The sequence below is a fragment of the Pleurodeles waltl genome, chromosome 2_1 (genome assembly GCF_031143425.1).
Source record: "Pleurodeles waltl isolate 20211129_DDA chromosome 2_1, aPleWal1.hap1.20221129, whole genome shotgun sequence".
Taxonomy (NCBI): domain Eukaryota; kingdom Metazoa; phylum Chordata; class Amphibia; order Caudata; family Salamandridae; genus Pleurodeles; species Pleurodeles waltl.
Window position 1 is genome coordinate 307,333,387 of NC_090438.1, and position 20,250 is coordinate 307,353,636.

Consider the following 20,250-nt stretch of genomic DNA (forward strand, 5'->3'; position numbering starts at 1 on the left):
GCCAAAATTTTGGCCAGTATTTTACAACCTGTGTTGAGCATCACAAGTGGCCTATGGGAGCCCAGTTCTGGCGGATCTCTGCCAGGCTTGGGAACGGATACTAGCAGCACCTCTTGCTGTGAAGTGGGTAGGGTCTCTGTCTCCAATGCCTCTTTATACTGCCGGAGAAGGCGAGGTGCAATCACTGAGGAGAATGACTTATAGAGCTCTGCCGGGAGGCCGTCAGGGCCTGGGGTTTTGCCAGAAGTCAAAACGCGTACACTGTCTTGTATCTCTAGTAGTGTCAAGGGTGGGTCTAACTCCTTCCGTTGCTCATCTGGCAGATGGGGCAGAGGGTCCGGGAGAAGAACTCATCAGAGTCCGTTCATCTCAGTGTTGCTGATGAGCGATATAGGGCAGTGTAATTGTGAGTGAGCTCGGTGTGTATCTCACTTGGGGTGTAAAGCATATCACCTGTCATTGAGTGTAGTTTTATTATAGGGGCACAGTCCTGTTTTTGGTGGATCAGCCAGGCCAACAGTCTGCTTGACCGATCAGCTGCAACATGCGTGCGGGCTAAGTGAACCACATAGTTTAAGCAACGCAACGTCTCTATTAGTGACGCATGATCCGCTCAGCCGGATGCCAGCCCACGACTATCTATGGGGTATTGAATGGCGCTTTGGTCAGGTTCTAGCAGGGATCTCTCCACTCGGTTTAGGGTTGTGCTTAATGGATTTATGCATGTTCCATTGTGTACCTAGACAATGCCCTTTTATAAAGACCTTGAAACTTACAGATTCACTCCTTTGGGAGGAACAAGTTGGCAAGAGTGCTGGGCTTTTGCAACACCGGGCAGCATCCATATTGCACCTTTATAGGAATACGATCGCTAAAGTTGTGTCTCCAGCAGTAAAGATTTATGTGGCTAAGGCACAGGGTGCTGCTGTTTACGGCGCAGAAATTTGGGGCATGTCAGATAGCTGTAGGATAACCAAAATCGAGAATAGCTTTGCACAGGCTTTATGTGCTTGCCCTACTAGCACCCCATTAACCCCCTTTTTTTTAGACCTAGGGTTTAAACGAATGGCTGACCTAATTATCTTACGGCCTCTATTATATTGGGTGAGGCTTTGGATAGTCCCCGAACTGGCCATATATAAGTCTTCTTTATTAGAACTGTTAAAAAGCCCTAACTCTACGTCCATCCCATGGATCAAACACGTATCCAGTTGGATTTGTACGCTGGGATTGAGGAACTTTTGGGAGAATCCCCAGCAACTTGTGAAGTCCCATGTAAAAGCACTGAAAGGAGCTTACTGGTCCCACACACGTAATAATTACATTTCCCAAAAATCGAATGGTCATTTAACTAATTTGTTTATTGATTTCAAATGGTACCCAGAGTTCGAACTATATTTAGATATAATACCTGATTTACTAGGCAAAAGTTTGTATGCCAGATTTCGATTCGGAACATTACCTTTGAAGGCCTTGACTCGTTATGTTGATGGCGTCGCATATAATAATTACTATATGCGACGCCGTCAACATAACGAGTGAGAATCGCGTGAAGGCATTGGAGGCTTATCATGGTCCTCATCCATATTCTTCCACAATTGCTATATCAATTTACAAGACAGTAACATGTTTCTGGCATTTTGGAACATCGAGTGAATATCTTTACTATAGCCTTGATAAAGTCTACCCATACGAAACACGTGTCGGCTGTTGTCCATTTGGGCTGTTGTCCATTTGAGAATGAATTCTGTTGTCATCATTTGATTCTGGTCCCAAGATGTCAGTTTGGGCCAGATGCCATTGGTTCATCTAAGGAAATTACAAGGAATAAACTGGAACATTACAACTTTCTGGGATGTGCCGTGGTTTTCCGATATTATGATGTTTATTTATATTTATATTATATCGTATTGTATTGCTTTGATGGTCTGTTGGCCGAATAAAGCTTATGTGTGAGACAGCAAAGACCTTGAATGCCTCCCACTCAATAAGACCTGACGATGCGGAGCCAGAGTTGTGTTAAAAGGACTCTGGAAGTGCTGCATCCAATGTCACCTTGAACACAGTATCTTCCAGCAACTCGGGACGTAATTGCCATGTGGAGATGACAGGAGGGGATGTATCCCAACCGAGCTGTAGGAGCTGGGGATTAGAATGAGTGCGTCCTAACTAATCAGTCCGCAGGACCACGGAGTTCAGATTGTTTGTGCAAAGTACTCTGTCAAGACGTACATGTAATTGATATGGAACTGAAAAAAACAAGTAGATCCTAGTTTCAGCATTGCACTGGCACCATGGGTCAAGCAGCTGCCAGTGCTGGAGCCACTGTAGGCTCCGTAGGCTGAAGGGGGAAGGAACATCTAGGTGGGGATCTAGTGCACTGTTGAAATCACTCCCCAGAAGCCAAGGAAGATTGCTCCACTGAAAAAGGGGGCCAGAAAGCTTACGGAGGAAAGAGGTCTGGTCTACATTCGGAGTGTAGATGGACCCCAACAATAGCGCCTGACCACTCAAGCGTCTTCGCACAAGTACATAGCGCACCTCAGCGTCAACTTCACAGTCTTCACCCACAAATAAAGTACCTGGTCTGTTCCAAATTAGAGCCCCTCTGGCATAGCAAGAATTTTTTTTCACAAAGGGTTGCCGTCAGCAGCGCCGCTGCAACCTGGCAATCTCCAGCTGTGCAAGGTGCGTTTCCTGTAAAAGTGCTATGTGTATTGAGTGTCTCCTGAGGTATGAGTTTATGGAATATCTGCGTGCTGGCGTGTGTATGCCACGCACATTCCATGTAAAGATGTTGGTAGGATTCATAGTTGTCAGCAGATTAAAGGTTACCTAGAGCCCTGAGCCCGGGAAGGTTTAACTCTACATGGCTGGTGGATAGGGTGCATGGTTGGGGGAGGCAGGAGGGACCCAGGCTCCAATCAAAAACAAACATACGCAGCTTGAAACCACCTCCTGCCATGAAAATAAGGCTGTAGAATACCATCAGAGCAGAGGGACAACTGGTATCTGCCCAAATTGTCTAACTTGCTTGTCTGGCGTAACTAATGTGAGAAGGACATACCCACAAACAAAGAGGTGGATGAGGTGAGTATTGCCCAGCAAGCTCTAAGACGGAAGCCCCTGATATATCGCGTACTTCGGCAGCAGATGGGCATGCATCGCAGCACCTAATGCAGGACCTCATAATCTATGCATGGATTCAACACTTGCCGTGCAGCCAGGGAGGTTGGGAGCAGCACAGCGCAATAGTTCACACAAGAGACTAGTCAATGAGACCATATGGAGGCAGGGTCGATACGCAGTGCAGCTCGGCCCAGTCATCCTATATAACAGCAATGCACAGCGGTCTGTGGGCTGAGAGTTTTGCATATAAAAGCAGTAAAAGCTCAGATAATATTGTCCGCTGTCTGTGGTGTCACAGCAGGGCGTGCAGGGGAGATCCAGTGTCAGAAAGCATTTCGGTGAAGGAGCCATCCTCGACATTAGAATCCACTAGTTCTGCTTCCACATCTGAAGTGGCTGATGGTTCTCTGACAGCCACTGCATTTTGTAGTTCTTGTTGTCGTTCCCATAAAATCTGTTCCAGGTCACAGGCATGGCCTGCTCCCAAGGGAGGGGCATCATGTTGCCTGTGATTTCTCCATCTGCGTGGTTGCGAGTCCTGCAGTTCTGACCACTCCACCATTGCCTCTTTTTGACTAACCAGGTTCAATCGATTCAAGCCACTCCCATGCTGCTTCTGAGGTGTCAAAGAAGTGTCCCTTTTCACGGGCCACTACACGCAGCCCAGCACGGAAGAGGAGGGAGTAAGTTAGAATAAGGGCACAGAGTTTGCACTTCACACACAGAAAGGAGGTATGTTGTTTTTGTACAGCGATAGTGTAGTCCGGGAACATCATAACCTGTGCATTGTGTACCTGGAGTGTCGGGAGCGATCTCACCTCCTGCAAAATAATGTCTCTGTCTGCAAAGTGCAGCAAGTGGAGCAGGAAGGGAAGGGGCCCGCGCCCGGGGTTCGGGCCCTTGTCGGGACAGGATGGGTGTGTTCAACGGAGAAGAAAGGTGTCAGTGATCCCGCTGGGACCAGTTCTCAGAGCCAGTTTTCAGCATAGGCAACTGCGTCTGAGCCCTCCACACCTTCCGGAAGGCCCACAATATGGATGTTGTTTCTCCTGGTTCGCCCTTCAGCATCTTCTGCACAATGCTCCAGAACCGCTATTCTGCTCAGTACTGCTTGCATAGAAGTCTCCAGTTGGTTTGTCTTAGGAGCGAGCTCATCTAATTCGCCTTCCAGCTAGTGAGTTTTATCCACCAGTTTGCGATGATCTGCATGAAGCAGGGTGATGTCACTGGCTTGAAATCTGTTATAATATATATATATTTAATCTACCCTGTATCATCTCCAACTTATATATATATATATATATATATATACATATATATATATATATATATATATATATATATGAACATTTATATCAAGAATACATGGTAGTGTGCTGAAGGGATGAGCCAGTCAAGGAAGCGCTGACAGGCACAGCTTGCATACTTTTTATGTCTAAATCTACGTGTAACAGGCATCAAGGTGGCATGGGAGTAAAAGAGCTGGTTGAGGGATAGAAGATTCTGTTGGCGTGGTTTAGTGAGAAGAGTACGGGTGCGGAGGAAGCACGAACGCTGTTGGGGAGTCGTGGGTGAGCTCTTCTGAAAAACGTGTCATATCTGAGATAGGCACAGATGCACTCGGAAAGTAGAGGGAGGCTGCAGTTGTGCTCTCCGACGCAACAAGTAATCCTTCCTGCTGCTCTGTTGCAGTGCATCTGTAAGCCCCCATTTAAGCATTCTGGCACAAGGGAAGGGCGGGCGACGAAACTTGGGTACCTGTCAACTGCGATAGGGATTTGAATCTGCCAGCCAACATTTCTGCATTCTGGCACAAGGGGAGGATGAAGATTTACTCATATCTCCTACTCTGCATAAAATAGTGCACCTACTGGTACTACCATGATGCACACACCTCGTTAAGGTAAAATTGAAGTACGCCATCTATCTCCTAGCACGGTGACGCGAACACAAGTAAAACTAATGCACTCCTTCAAAGTACTTCATAATAATTCAGCGCACTCCAGACACACAGTGACGCTCACACCAGTAAACCTAGAGTGCTCCTTCAAAGTACTGCATAATAATTTAGAGCGCTTCAAACTCACGGTGATGCACACACCAGAGAAACAAACAAGGTGTTAAGAATATTTTAACACTTGTACGCGCACCCCAGATTTACAGTGATGCGCACACCTTGAAGAAGTAAAAGTATCAGAGGAGTGCACATTACATTTTTCAGTGATAAATGTTGTAATGCTTTCTTACACCTAAACATATATGGCTGCAGAGTGCAATTGAGATCATTTAGAATACATTGTAATTAATGTTGATAGCTTTGATATTATATTTGTGGTTTGGAGAATTTAAATGACAACAGACAAAGAAATAATATTGCAGTTAGTTACATGTATTTCAATTATTTCACTGTATTATTGAAATGAGTAAAAAAAAGTTGTGCAGCGGGTATGTCTCAACAAATTGCCTTTTTGAATGAAATAGGAGAACCTAATATTCCATGAAAAGAATGGGTTAACACTTTTGAATCTCATGTGATTGCTATAGGTCGGGAAAAATTTAAACCAATGAGAAAATATTACATTTTGCTTCATAATCTAGGTACACCTGGCAGAAAAATGTATGAGTCTTTACCTGAACCAGCAATAGCCCTAGAAAAAGAAGATGAATATGATGAGTATAAAATCACATATCTTAAATTGGAAGCACAATTTGTGGATAAGATTAATATGATGTTAGGCCTTAGGGTGATAATCACCCAACTTTTTGACTGCCTCCCTCCACTTTTCTGACACTGTTTTGCTTGTTTTAGAACTCTGCTAACCAGTGCATAAGTGTTCTCCCTTAAACATGGTAACATTGGTTCACCCCCAATTGGTATATATGATTTACTTATAAGTCCCTACTAAAGTGCACTACATGTGCCCAGGGCTTGTAAATTAAAAGCTGCTAGTGGGTGTGTAGCACTGATTGTGCCACCCACATAAGTAGCCCCTTAACCATGTCTCAGGCCTGCCATTGCAAGGCCTTTGTGTGCAGTTTCACTGCCACTTTGACTTGGCATTTAAAAGTACTTGCCAAGCCTTAAACTCCCCTTTTTCTACATATAAGTCACCCCCAAGGTTGGCCCTAGGTAACCCATAGGGCAGGTGCTATGTAGGAAAAAGGCATGAGATGTATATATGTGTTTAATATGTCCTGGTAGTGAAAAACTCCTAAATACGTTTTCCACTACTGTGAGGCCTGTTCCTTTTGATAGGCTAGCATTAGGACTGCCCTCATATACTTTTTGAGTGGTAGATTCTGATCTGAAAGGGGTAACCCGGTCAATCTGTAGTATGGCTAGAATGGTAATAGAAAATCCTGCTTTTGGTGAGGTTGAATTTCATATTACACTTTTAGAAAGTGAGCATTTCTCTGCCCTTAAAACCATCTGTGCCTGTCTCCAATCAACATCTGGTCTGTGCTGGTTGACAGTTCCCTTGTGCATTTCACCCAGACAACCACAAAAACAGGACACTCAGTTACATCTGCATTCATCTGCATACTGAATGGGTCTTCCTTGGCTAGAAGGGTGGAGGGCCTGACATTTACATTTCAAAGGCCAGTGAACTGCCCTCACGCAAGGGACTGATAACCCCCCACTGGGACCCTGGCAGACAGGACTGAGCTGAAAGGGTAACTTGTGCCCTTCAAATCCACTTTAAAGGCATTTTTAGGTATATAAACTGGGTCTCTGATCCCACTAAACCAGACACTTCTGGACCCACCTGCATCCTGTCAGAGGACTGCCTGGCTGCCCAAAGGACGCATCGGGACTGCTGTGTTGGAAAGGACTGCTGCCCTGATGGCCTCTGACTTTGCTGGACGGACTCTGTCTTCCCCAAAAGTGTTCTTCAAGGGGGTGGATTGAGCTTGCCTTCTGTTTCTGAAGCCTCAGGGCCAACAAAGACTTCACCTCTTCAGGAAATTGTTTGTGCACTGAAAATCGATGCAAAGCCTGCATTGCGGCTGAGAAATCACCGCACAGCTGACCGGAACGATGCAGCACTGGCTTCCCGACTCGATGCAGCGCCTACCTTGGGATGGAAAATGTGACGCACTGCCTACCGGATTGACTCAGAACCTACTCCTCCTTCCAGCGCATCAAGGATTGTCAATGAATCATCCGTGGGTGTCAAAATATCCCCCCCATCGCAGTGAGGAACCAAGACTGCGCACCAAACAATTAATCAAACCCCTTGCAGCGTGGAAAGAAACAACGCATCGTCAGTGCAACGTCTGAAAATCCTACGCAACACCTTAGTTTTCCATGCATCTCCTCTGCGGTCTCTGTGCTTTGTTATTTTTGACGCATCGCAGGTACTGTGTGTAACAAAGAGACAACTGTTTATTTTTATTGATTGAGACTCTTTTAAAACCTTTTAAAAGTGATATTTCAACTAGTGTTAATGGATCTTTGTTATTTTGACCTTATTGTATTTGGATAAATATTATCGATTTTTCTAAACATAGTGTATTTTTGTGGTGTTTTCACTGTGTTACTGTATAATCTATTGCACAAATACTTTACAAATTGCCTGCTAGGTTAAGCCTGACTGCTGAGTGCCAAGCTTCCAGGGGGTGGGCACAGCATAATTTGGATTGTGTTGTGACTTACCCTCACTAGGATTGTGGTCCCTACTTCGACAAGGGTGTATACTGCTGCCAACTAGAGACCCCATTTCTAACACATGGTTTTGGAGCACCATAAATTTTTTTGTCACTCAGGGCAAACGAGAGAGTGTTGCTAATTATAGCACTGCCCTTACAGGATTGAGAACCTTGTGCAACTTAATCGACTCTCTTATTTGGAATAAATTAGTATAATGCACGAATAACATAAGAATCCAGGAAAAGTTCATTAAAAAACAACCAGGTTTGCAAGAAGCTTGGTCTATAGAGCATACAGAAATTTACATGAAAGAAATAAGATAACAAACCTACTTCAGAACAAGTATCAGAAATTGGGGAGGAGAAATGAGATGTGAAGGTGTTGAAAATAAAGACCAATAGTAACTTCTGCCAGACTACGAGTCTGGCAAATAACCAATTAAAGTGTTACTGATGTGGAAGTACTAATCACCTTGTCAATTCAACACTATGTCAAGCTGGAACAGCTACCTGCAGAAAGTGTAATAAAAAGGGCACTTTGCGAGAGTGTGTAGGTACCTTTCAGGAAATGAAAGACCACAAGACAGAAAATAGATTGATGACAATTCACAAACAGTAAAGAAAATTATTTTACAAGTAAAGGAGGAGGAGATGTGGTCAGTTCAATATCCAGAATGCAAAATATACCTGGATGGAAACCCCATTATGGCATTTGCGCACTCCTGTCTACCTTTTACTTTTATAACCATTTCTGAACTTGACAACATGGCGGGCTCAAATGTGTTGGAGTTGCAAAATCCATAAATTAGTCTCAGAGGATACAGTAAAGACCGTATTCCATTAAAGGGTGTGTTCCAATCCCCTATCACATTCAAAGACTGTTCCACAATAGGTAAAGTATAGGTAGCAGAAGAGCTAATCCAATTTACTGGGTTAGCAACACCAAAAGAGTTGAGGAACCAGTTGGGCCCCAACAATCTTGAACAAGTACTGGTAATAGATCAACCCAGTACAGACAACTTGATTTATACAGTGTCCACAGAGGTGTTCAATTGACAATTAGGTTTATTAAAGAATTTCCAACATAAAATCAAATTAAAATCAGATTCCAGGGCAGTTGTGCAAAAAACCAGAACTACACCTCGTTTAATGAAGGAACCACTAAAGAAAGAACTCAGTAGATTACAATCCCTTGGTACAATACGACCCATTGAGAGCTTTCACCCATTGTGATTGCAAAAAAAAATCAGAGAAACAACATTAGACTATGGCCCTCATTACGACCCTGGCGGTCGGTAATGAAGTGGCAGTAATACCGCCACCAGGCTGGCGGTAACTACTGCCAAATTATGACCATGGCAAAAAGATCTCAGAAAGACAGCCAATGTACCACACCGACCGCCAGGGCAGAAACAACAGACACCATGGCGGTACCCAGTTACCGCCAGGCGGAACATTGACCCTGCAAACCACCACCTTTTCCAGGATGGTACCAACAACATCAAAAGCCTGGTGGAAACTGAGCTCAGAAGGAAAAGGACTAACTGTTGGAGACACAGGGAACAACCATGCCGCCATGGAATCAGAACTGCATTTCTTCCCGATGATCTTCTACGTTCTGCTTCACCACGAACACCAACACCGGTGAAGACGACAACGGTGTGTACAGCTGCCTAGCACACAAGGGAGGGGGAGGAAAATGACAGTGACACAAACACACACAACACACACCCCCCACACACACACACCATACACACAACCAGATGCATTATAAAAACAATTTTACCCTGTAACTCAGCTGAATAATGCAAGGACAAAACGATTTTGCAAAAGTGAATGTAATGTGATCAACACAGTATGAAAAATAAGTTAGACAAGATAATAGATATATACATATTTACAGAAAAAGGGACACAGCCCAGTCCACAATGTTCGTAGGCCACAGGCCAAAGTCCACGGTCACACATGTCACCTGCTTCAACACAGAGAGAACACCGCAGGGGCATCAGTTGGTAAATAGGCAGGCACCTCAGGAGGACGGTGGACAGGGGGCACCTCAGCCGGGAGATGAAACAAGACCACTGGTTCTGGAGGGGGCCACATGCCCTGTACTGGATCCTTGGGAGTGATGGCCCACAGTCTCTCACGTGAGTGTCTTCCCCACAGGTTCTGGAGGGGGCAGAGGCCCTGTGCTTGATCCTGGGGAGTGATGGGCATGTGGGTGTCTTACCTACTGGTTCTAGAGGGGGCAACATACCCTGTGTTTGATCCTGGGGAGTGATGGTCATGTGGGTGCCTTCCCCACTGGTTCTGGAGGGGGCAACATGCCCTGCGCTTGATCCTGGGAAGTGATTGGGCCATAGTCTCTCAGGTGGTTGTATTTCCCACTGATTCTATAGTGGGCATCATGCCCTGTGCTTGATCCTGGGGAGTGATGGGCCACAGTCTCTCAGGTGGGTGTCTTCCCTACTGGTTCTGGAGGGGGCAACATGCTGTGTGCTTGATCCTGGGGAGTGACGGGCCACAGTCTCTCAGGTAGGTATCATACCCACTGGCTTTGGAGGGGGCAGGCCGCACAGCAGCCCATGGAAGCAGGATTACATACTGTCCGCCAGCAGTGACGGCTACACAGTGGTGGTGGTGCTGCTGGTGGGGGGAGGCTCCAGCCCATCCCCTGCAACCTTGGGTGGCTAAACAACCATGGTTGGTGGTGGGGGCTCCAGCATAGTTCCTGTCCGAGGCCCCTTGATCTTCCTGCCTGCTGGTGCAGGCTTCTTGGTCTTCCTGGCTGCTGGGGAATGCTCATTTCCCTTCTTGCCTGCTGATGGAGGCTCCTTGTTCTTCCTGGCAGCTGGGACAGGCTCCTTTCCCTTCTTGCCTGCTGGTGCAGGCTCCTTGGTCTTCCTTGCAGCTGGGGCAGGCTCCTTTCCCTTCTTGCCTGCTGGTGCAGGCTTCTTGGTCTTCCCCGCAGCTGGGGAAGGCTCCTTTCCCTTGAAGCAGCCTGGTGCAGGCTCCTTCACCTTCAGGACATGTGGCTTGGATCATTTTCCACCACAAGTGGGTGTGGTGATGACTGAACCCGTGGACTGTATGGCTGAGGTGCTTGGCTCGGTTCTTCCTCCCTGCCCATACGTGCAGGACGGGGGGTAGGGAAGAGGTCAATGGTGGATAGGAACAGTTTTTTAGGGACATTGGGGCGGCGGGAAGAGGGAGAAGGAATGGGAGTGGAGGATGAGAGAGTGGTTGTTGGAGGTGTCTGTCTGGTGCTTTTGGGTGCAGGTGCATGGCCTGTATGCTGTTGTGAGGTGGATGGCTGTTGGGTGTCTGAGTGCTTGTGTTTGTGTAGTTTAGGAGGGGGGGGACAGACACAGTGGGAGAGGACACAGGAAACGTGTGCATGGCTGCTGTGGAGGTGTCTGCCAGTGAGGTGTGTGTTCTGCTTGGTGTGGTGATGCTGGTAGTGGATGATGATGTAGGGCATGCAGGTGTGAGTGTGGACAGAACTAGGTGCAGAGTGGTGGAGGAGGAGGAGGGGGAGACAGTGGAAATAGTGGATGTTGGTGTGTCTGCAACTGGATGGTGTTTGTGTGAGTGCCTGTGGGATGAAGTGTGGTGCTTGTGTTTGCCTGAGACACTCTCGGTTGTTGTCTTGTGTGCGTGCTAATCTGCCTGTGTGCTTGGGATGGGTTGAGGTTGAGGAGAATGGGACTGGGAAGTGGGAATTGGAGGGGGAGGGTAGAAGCAGGGACAATGGCTGCCATCAGAGAGGAGGCCAGAGCCTGAAATGATCTCTGTTGGGCCGCCAATCCAGTGTGAATGCCCTCCAGGAATGCATTAGATTGTTGTATTTGGGCTGCCAGCCCCTGGATGGCATTCACAATGGTTGACTGCCCTACAGAGATTGATCTCAGGAGGTCAATAGCCTCCTCACTAAGGGCAGCAGGGCTAAGTGGGGCAGGGCCTGAGGTGCCTGGGGCGGAGGCGATGCCCACCCTCCTGGGTGAGCAGGCACGGGCAACTCGATGAGAGGCTGCTGGGAGGGCAATGCTTGTACAGGGGTGGCAGATTTACCTGTAGCTGGGGTGGTCACAGAAGTGTCTGCCACCACCAGGGAGCTTCCATCGGAGGAAATATCTGTGTCAGAACTGTCCCCTCCAGTCTACGCCGTGGTGCTCCCCTCGCCCTCCACCCCACTGGTGCCCTCACCGTCGGTGGACTCTGCCTCCTGTTGGATGCAGCTCCCTCTGTCACCAGTGCCTCTGCTCTTCCGCCAGATGATGCTAATGCACATAAGGACAGGATGACAAAACAAAAACGGAGGAAAGAGACAAAGGATACACTTGGTCAATGGCTGCACCAACACCACTGTTGGCGTACAGAGCACCCTCACACACAGGGAACAGGCCTACGCAATATGCCATAGCACTATCAGAGAAATAGTTAGCTACCAAGGCACGGGGAGGGGCACACACCGTCAAATGCAGCACACCTGGGACCCACGCAGCTCTGACCAGTAGTGGATGCCGACGAGCTAGGTAGTAAGATTTTCTCTTCTGAAACCTAGCCACCAGGGGACGTACGTTGCAATGTCAGGCCTGGCCTAGGGGCACGCACTGACAGACATCGCACACCCGGATACCACCCTACCATGCATAAGTTATATGATAAGGACTGTACTCACCCCCTTGTGGCTGCTATGATGCCCTCAAGCACCCATCCACCTCTGGATAGGCCACTGCCAGTATGCAGGCCATCATTGGGGTCAGGGTTCAACAGACACCCCTTCCTTGTTGGGAGGCCATCCCCAGCTTGGACTCTGTTGTCTTTCGTGCCCAGCATCTCAGGTCCTCCCACCGTTTGCGACAGTGGGTGCTACACCTGCCATAGGCCCCCAGGGTCCACACCTCCTTGGCGATGGCATGCAATATACCCTTCTTTTGATGGGCGCTGACCTGCAGAGGCAATAGGCAGAGGAAAATAGATTTAGACAAACAGTTCTGCCTGTTAGACATATGGCCCACCATACCCGTTTTCATCACCATTTACATGCACATGGCCCAGCACACAATCTGTAGGCCGCCTAGAGGACATCCACCCACCCTCCTTACATGAGGCCTTCACACACATCACTCCATGCATTCATGCCACATGCATTGTGCTCACAGTGTACTCACCTTTTGGTCTGGAGGCCCATACAGCAGTTCGTACTAGGGTTGGACCCCATCCACTAGTCTCTTCAACTCCTCGGATGTGAAGGCTGGGGCCCTTTCCCCGGTCACACAGGCCATGGTAGGTTCCAGACACAGTAGCACATGCAGTGTAAGCCCTCTCCAGTGGAAGGTCAGGTAGCAAGTGAGAAATCAGGTAGAAAATAGCCACACTTCCACAGTGGTGCATACCATCACCGCCAGCGTAGATCACCATTGGCCACTGTACCCCATAGGGCCCAATGTTAACCAATGAGGAGTTGCATGGCGGTTCCCGACCGCCTCTCGCAACGGCGCACAACGTCACAGGAATTACCTCACTTCCACCTGTCCCTCCACACAGGACAGGTGGACGGAATTTCAGGAGGGGGAAGGCCCTGGAAAATTACTGCGTCACCGGTGATATTAGGACATACTTGACAAATCACACTGACCCGTTACAAGTTTACAGGATGCAAAGTTCTGTTGTAGCTCCATTGTTCAGTTTGTGACCGGCTCCTCACTCTTTTGTCCCTTAGATTCCTACCACTGCTGATGAATAGGAGATGGAGACATAACCCGTGTACAGACCCCTGGTGGACTTGGCAACACAGGACGACAGGCACATTATCCTCACCTGTAGACTTGACAGGGCCACAATTACAGAGCTGTGTGGCCTATGGGAGCCTGACCTGATATCTGCTGTCCGTCACTCCACTGGGCTCCCCACTTTTGTGCAAGTTCTATCAGTGCTCCATTTCCTGCCAAGTGACAGTGGGCTTGGCAGCAGCCAATGTTCTCAATAGTGCTGACAAGAGTGTTGTCTGCCCTGATTAAACACATGTGCAGCTACATTGTTTTCCCCCAGGTTGAAGATTTGGCCACAGTGAAGGCCGAGTTCTATGCAATGGGACATATCCACAACTTAATTGGGGCAATTGATGGAACACATATTGCATTTGTTCCCCCCCACCAGAATGAACAGGTGTTCAGAAATCATAGGAGCTTCCACTCTATGAATGTAGAGTTTGTGTGCTTGGTGGACCAGTACATCTCCCATGTCAATGCTAAGTATCCTGGGTCGGTGCATGATGCCTTTGTCCTGAGGAATAGCAGCATCCCAAATGTAATGGGCCAACTATAGAGGCACAGGGTGTGGCTAATAGGTGAGCCCTGGTTCCTACCCAGTAGATATTGGTGTATGGGTATGGTGTGGGCCATATGGGATAGTGTGTGGCTAAATGTTATCCCTCGATATTTCAGTGACTCTGTTTACCGCAACCTACCATGGCTGCTGACCCCTGAGAGGAATGCCAGGACAAGGGCAGAGGAACATTATAACGAGGCCCATAGAAGAACCAGAAGGATAATTGAAAGGACCTTTGGCCTCCTGAGGGCCAGGTGCTGGTGCCTCCATCTGACAGGTGGATCCCTGTGCTACTCACCAAAGAAGGTCTGCCAGATAGTGGTGGCATGCTGCATGTTACATAACCTGGTCCTCAGACGACATGTCCCATTGCTACAGGAGGAGGAGGCTGGAGATGCCCGTGTGCCAGCAGTGGACCCATGGACAGTGAGGATGAGGAGGCAGAGGATAAGGACAACAGAACATCTGTGAACAGACAATACTTCCAATGACACACAGGTAGGACAGTGTTACTTCACATTTCAATTACATTTGTTTGAATTTCTGTGGCACTGGCATGCTGATATTTCCCACCTCTATGCCCACTTACTGTTCCCTCTGGCAATTCATTTTGCAGATGTTGGTGACCTCACATATACTCCTGATGTGATTACTGCAGCCAGCTACAGGTCATGAATCTATTCTCATTTTCTGTATAGTTGATTTACAATGTTTGTACCTGTTTCAATGAATACATAATTGATATACATGACATACTCCAAGCTTCTTTTTTTCCATGTGTGTTTATTGAAGTGTTAAAATATAGAGGGGAAAGTGCAATGGGATGGGGTGATGATGGAGGAAAGTCTAGGGTATTGTTCCAGTCGTAGCACAGGTGCATTATCCAAGGGGACATAGGAAGGGGAGCAATGGCAGTTCAAGGTGGACAGGGTGAGTGAGTGGGACACAAAGGTGACAATCAAGAGAGTCTCATTTCCTGGTGGGGGTCTTGGCAAGTGTCTCTGGCTTCTGTCTGGATTGCAGGGAACGTTTGTGGGGTGGTTCTCCTTCTGCGGAGGGAGTCGTGCTGGTGGCCTGTGAGTCCCTTTTGCAGGGCCTCCTGGTCACTAGCGGTAGCAGAGGTGGAAGACTGTTCAGATGTTGGGCCCGCTGTTGTGTGACTGCCTCCTCATTATATTGGCCATGTCTGCCAGCACCCCTGCTATGGAGATCAGGGTGTTGTGGATGGCCTGCAAGTCCTCCTTAATCCCCTGGTACCGTCCCTCCTGCAGCCGCCTGTTCTCCTGCACATTGTCCAGGATCTGGCCCACCGTGGCCTGGGAATTTTGATAGGCTCCTAGGATCTCTGCAAGTGCCTCCTGGAGAATCCGTTCCCTTGGCCTGTCCTCCCTCTGGAGCACAGCACTCCTCCCAGTTTCCCTGTTGGGCTTTGCCATTGTCCCCTGACACGTGTGTCCCCTGCCACTGACCCCAGGTCCGTGAATGCCCTGGGTATGAGGTGTGGCCTGGGGTCACTGAAGAGGTGGACACACTGCTGATTGATGTGTCCTGGGGACAGAGGTGTGGGTACACTGGTTGGGAGCTGTGCTGGTGTTTCCTGATGGGGAGGCTCTGTGGTGGTGTGGGACTGGGCCTGGGTAACCGGCTGTCCAGAAGTCCCTGATGAGCCAGGTAGGACATCCAGATCCTGAAGACCAGAGTTGCTGTCATCACTGTGGGCCTCTTCTGTTGGGGGAGTGGATATTGCTGGCACCTCCTCTCCGCTGACATTGGCTGGGGTACCTGTGGGGGTGTAAATGATGTGTTATGGTTTCTGTGTCTGACATATTGTGCATCCGTGGCTTGCCCACTTTGGTTGTATTTGCCCTGGCAGCTTTCACTTGTGTACTTTGGTGTGCGGTGGGATGATTACTTCTCTATAGTGTGCATGCTTTAGTGATGAGTGCCCATGCAGGGCTGTGAGTGGTGTACATGCATTGGTAGAGCATGCAGGACTTGGTGTTGGGATGAGTGAGATGTGGTGGTGGGGTGTGTGGGAAGTGGTGGAGTGATGGGAGTGAGTGTGAGGGTGGGGGTATGTAATGGCATGCAGGTAGGGAGGTGATAGTAGTAGAGAGTTGACTTACCAGAGTCCAGTCCTCCTCCTGCTCTGGTCAGGCCCTCAGGATGCAGGATTACCAAGACTGGCTCCTCCCATGCTGTTAGTTGTGGGGGAGGAGGTGGGGATCCACCGCCAGTCATCTGTACAGCGAGCTGGTGTCTTGCTGCAATGGAACGTACCTTCACCTGTAGGTCATTCCATCTCTTCCTGATGTCATCCCTAGTTCTTGGGTGCTGTCCCACGGCGTTGACCCTGTCCATGATTCTCCACCATTGCTCCATCTTCCTAGCTATTGATATCTGCTGCACCTGTGCTCCAAATAACTGTGACTCTCCCTGATAATTTCCTCCACCATGACCCTTAGCTCCTCCTCTGTGAAGCAGGGGTGTCTTTGTGGTGCCCTGGTTGTTGTTTGAGGTGTGTAGGTGAGGGTGTGTTGGGTAATGTGTTGGGGTGTGTGATGTGGGGTGCGTGATTGGTGTATAGGTGTGAATAGTGTGTGGCTCTAGTTGTGTCTGTGGTCTTGATGTCTCTTTGCTGGCAATGGTTTGGAATGGTAAAGGGTTGCGGGTAATGTGGGAGTGTGTTTTATAGTGGTGTGGGTGTGTGGGTGTGGTGTGTGTATGGGTGTCAGGTGTGTTACTGAATTGCCCAATGGGGTGTTGTTTTGTATGTGTGTGTCCATTTTGAGCGAAGTGGTATGTACCGCCAATGGTTTACTGCCGCTGAATGTCCGCCGTGGTGATTCGTGGGTCACAATGTGATGGGCGTAGTTCTGTTGCGTAACATTGTGGGTTTTGATACCGCCGGTTTATCACTGACCTTTGGTGTGGTGGATTTGTGTCTGTGGCTGAATACTGACGGTTTGATGTGTGTGTGTGTCATAATACGGTAAACAGATATCCACGCCGTGGCGGTAAGTTGGCGGCAGTCAGCATGGCGGTAAGTGGGATTTACTGTCAATGTCAATGAGAGCCTATGTGTTGACCTACCAATCTGAATCGAAACAGTTGGACTGAAAGACGTCCCTTACCTCGGATTCACGAATTGGTTAGCACATTGGGAGAAGCTGTATGTTTCTCAGTTCTGGACATTTCTAGTGCATACCATCAGGTGGAATTGCACCCAGAGTGGCTCACAGCATTTCCCACTCCCATGGGTTCCTTCATGTTCAATAGAATGTCCTTTGGGTTGGTGTCTACTGCCACCGTTTCTCAAAAAATCATGCAACAAATTTTAAATGGGGTTCCTAAAACTCCATGCTTTCAAGACAACGTCTTGATGTATGGGGCTACATTTGAAGAACACGACAAACTGTTAAGAATTGTCCTCAATAAGTTCAAGGAAGCAGGTCTCATCTTAAAAAATTATAAGTGCCAATTGGGTGTAAGTACAGTTGAGTACCTGGGGCGTACCATTTCTAAAGATGGTTTCAAAGCTAAACTTTGTTTACTAGAGGCTGTTAAGTTAAGAGAGCTGATGCTCCTAGGAACAAAAAAGAACTCAAATCTTTCTTCGGCTGTGTTACCTTTATGGCCAATTATGTGAGGAATTTTGCTGAACTCACTTCCAATCTTAGAGAATTGCTAAAAACCACGTTCTGTACAAACTGTTGGAAGACCATCAACAATCTTTTGAGAAAATAAAACTTGATATACTATCAGCACCTTACCTAAGCAATTTTGATCACAATTGGAAAACAGTTATAACAACGGACGCCAGCATCACAGGTTTAGATGCCACCCTATCACAAATCATAAATGGCAAGTAAAGGATTGTGGCTTTTCCCTTCCATGTCCTTAGCAAGGCGGAATGTAATTACTCTACAGTTGAAAGAGAGGCCATTGCATGCATTTGGACTGTCAAACATTTGAAGTTCTTTTTATGGGGCATTCAATTTGGTATTCGCACAGATCATAAGCCCTAAGTGTACATGTTCTTGAGCCTAAACATAGACCAAACTCAGATGTTCTCAAGTCTAAACTTAGACCAAAAGTCTAACTTTACTCGTAGTAAAGCTACACTTTTGGTCTAAGTTTAGACTTTTGGTATAAACTTAGACTTTTGGTCTAAGTTTACCTTTGTGAATTGGGTCCATGGAGTTTGGGGTCTTTGAACTCACAACTTAAAAGTGAAGGTGGTTTTTAACTTGTGTGTTTGAAAATGGCACTTTTAGAAAGTGGGCATTTTCTTGCCAAACCATTCTGTGCCTCTGCCTCGCTGTGGCATACACATCTGGATAACAATGTCAGTTGGGCTAGTTGTGAATTTACTTTAGACAGTCACCCAAAAGGACCTGAGGTGTGCCCTGCATATCCTGATCAATCTTCCTTGACTATATTGGTGGGAGGAGCTGACACTTGCAACACTTGCACCTGAATAGGGCTGTTCTTGTCTTTACACATTGCAGTCGCCAACCCTCTAGAGTGTGTCTGGGACCAGGGCAGGAAAGGACATTAGAACACTTCTGGATCAAGAGGAGACTCTGCCAAGGAGAAAAGCTGAAGAGCTATGAGGAGGAATACTGCCCCTTTGCTGTGTTTGGTTTGCTGGGTTGGCCTGCAGTTGCTGCTTCTGATTTGAAGGAGACAATGACTGGACTTTGCTGTGTATACTGCTTGTGAAGTTTCTCCAAGGGCTTGGACTGAGCTTGCTTTCTGTTAAGACGTCTCAGGGATATCAAAGACTTTACTTGCCAACCACTGGGTTCTCTTGCTGAGGACCCTGACTTGCTGGGAGGTGCCCTATCCAGTTCCTGCACCTTTGAGAGTGAAATCTGGCATAAAACATGAAGAGGCAGGAACATCGACTCCAGACGACTCCAGAACTGGTGCTGCTGCCCAACTGCATGCTACTGCCTGCACCTGAAGCTGTAGTCCCATAGTGCCTCTGAAGTCCCGCAACATTGTGAGTCCTAAATGCTGTGCCACTGATGTCTGTGACACTCCACTCCACTGCGGCGCCTGTGGCCCTATGGTGTGACCGCGAACCCCAATGTTCGATCATAAGGAACCGACACCTCACCACAGACACCACCTCACCTCTGCTGCATCCATAAGGAACTGATGCCTCGCCTCCCCATCATAGCAGGAAGGAACCAACACCACACTTCCTGTGTAGCAGTACGGAACTGACACCGCACCGGCTCCAGCTACTCCTCACCTCCCTGACTCTGTGCCAGGACTTTGACCCTGACTTGTTCCTAAGGTACTGTACCTGGGGTTGGTGCGACTCCATGACCAGTGCCACACTCACTTATGAGTGGCGCCGCACTGCTGGGAGCGACTCCTTCACAATGCCATGATAGCACCAGATGGAACTAGTTTATTTATAAGCACTTTGTTGGGATTAAGGGGGTCATTCCGACCCTGGCGGTAAAATCCGCCAGGGCCGGGGACCGCGGATGCACCGCCAACAGGCTGGCGGTACATCCCTGGGCATTCTGACCGCGGCGGTACAGCCGCGGTCAGAAACGGGAAACCGGCGGTGTACCGCCGGTTTCCCGCTGCCCTGGGGAATCCTCCACGGCGGCGCAGCTTGCTGCGCCTCCATGGGGATTCCGACCCCCTTATCGCCATCCTGTTCCTGGCGGAAGGGACCCCTTCCAATTTGCGAGTGGGTTACCATCCACTTGAAGTGGATGGTAACTGCGACACCATTTGCGACCGCGTATGCGGTCGCAAATGGTATTGCATACCACTCAGACTCACAAATAGGAAGGGAACACCCCTTCCTATTTGCGATTCCGAAATGCATATTGCGAGTCGGTACCGACTCGCAATATGCATTTCTGCATTGGGAAACGCGTTTAGCGACTCGCAAACGGCAATTTTTGCCGTTTGCGAGTCGCTAAACGTTTCCTACATCTGGCCCTAGGTCCTTCGGTATGTGGGCCTTTCTGTCTCCATTGGGCACTTTGCAGTCACGGCTACTATTACTACATAACTCTGTGAGCTTCTGCATCTTCAAGTTCGGTTCCTTTACAATCACTCCATGAACCCACAAAAGTTTATTTTCCTCCAGAGATAGCTTTCTCT